We start from the raw sequence: 1,668 nt of genomic DNA on the forward strand, positions 1-1,668 counted from the left end.
TCTCTGAGTACCCCGTGCGCACGGGGTCTTCAATGGATTCAACCCCAAGGACCCAACGAATATCACTCCAAGGGAAGCAGTTGACGACCAACTCAATGCTACCGCACACAACATGCTTCGCACCGCTGTGACTGAAGATTATAGTGACTCCATTGCTCTTCTCAAAACCGCAAAGGAAATTTGGGATTGCCTTGAGGAGGCTCTTGAAGGAGATGAAGCAATTCAAAGATCTCGGTTAGCTTTGCTCAAGCAAGAAGTCAATCTCTTTGTGAGGAATGAGGGTGAGTCCACAGAAGAGGTTTACCGAAGGTTGAAGTCCCTTGTGCTCAACTTAGAACCTTTGGGTGCACTTGGGCAAATGATGATTTCATCAAGGACAAGTTCATCGATGCTATGGTTCTCACGGAACATACCATGGTCATGATGGTTCATCAACGTCCGGACTATCACAAGTTGACCGCGGCTCAAGTTGTTTCCACCTTCTCTACCCATGTTCTTTTGGAAACCATGTCCAAGAAAACATTTGCAATAGCTCAAGCAACCAAGAACTCCAATCTTGCCTTGAAGGTCAAGAAAGTGATAAGCCAACCCTCAAGGGAGGAAGAAGTGAGTGAAGAGATATGTGAGGAGGATAATGACACCTCGTGCCCGGCAAATGATTTTGCAGAAGATTTGGCTCTCTTAGTCAAGAAGTACTCCGGGACCATGGCAAACAAAGGAAAAAATCTTCAAGGAAGATCTTTTGGAAGAAGGAAATGCTACAATTGTGATAGCCCAAGACACTTTGTTCATGATTGTCCGTATGAGAGACGTGAAGACAAGTCCGAGAAGCTTGTGCTTAAGAAGAAGAAGTTCACCAAGTTTGCAAAGAGGAAGGATGACAAGGCTCTTGTTCATGAAGAATACATGTCTGGAGATGAAGATGACAGTGATGATGATCAAGTGGGCACGACCGCCTTTGCCATGCATGCCACTACCTCCTCCTCCACCACCGACCTCTTCGACTCTCCAAATGAGGACAAGCCGTTCACTCATCGGTGCCTCATGGCCAAAGAGGTAAAAACAAAGTCCAAATCCAAGAAACCCGACAACTACACTCCCAATGTCTCATGTGAGATAGTGGAGGATGAGTGTGAGGAGGGTGTGGATAATGATGAGGAATCCTTAATGGCTTTCATGAAAACTCTTCATGGTGAAGCTCGTGCTCGCTTTGGCGATCTCCTTAAGTCACTTGCCGAACGCGATGACTTTATTGAGAACGTTGAAAACCTTGTTATAGAGGAAAAAGAGAGAGTTGATCTCCTCGAGCACGAACTTAATGAAGAGAGTGTCATGAGAGCATCACTTGAGGAAGCCTTATCTGCTCATCAAATTGACTTTGTTAAAACCAACGATGCTTTGCAACTTGCTCTTGAGAACAAAGATGCTATTAACGTTAGAGTTGAAAAGCTTCTAGTTGACCATACAAGACTTGTTGAGGAGCTTGAGTTCCTTGTGATTAGTTCCAAGGTTGTCAAAGGTGACCTCATTGCCCTCACCGAGTCTTATGCCCAACTAAAAGCTACAACCATTAAGGCTCTCACTTCCGTACCTCATATAGATTTAAATGATGATGCTTGTACGGCTAACTTTGTTCATGATTGCACCTCCCTTCAAGAGGAGAATAAG

Source organism: Aegilops tauschii, chromosome 1, assembly GCF_002575655.3.
Source record: "Aegilops tauschii subsp. strangulata cultivar AL8/78 chromosome 1, Aet v6.0, whole genome shotgun sequence".
Classification (NCBI taxonomy): domain Eukaryota; kingdom Viridiplantae; phylum Streptophyta; class Magnoliopsida; order Poales; family Poaceae; genus Aegilops; species Aegilops tauschii.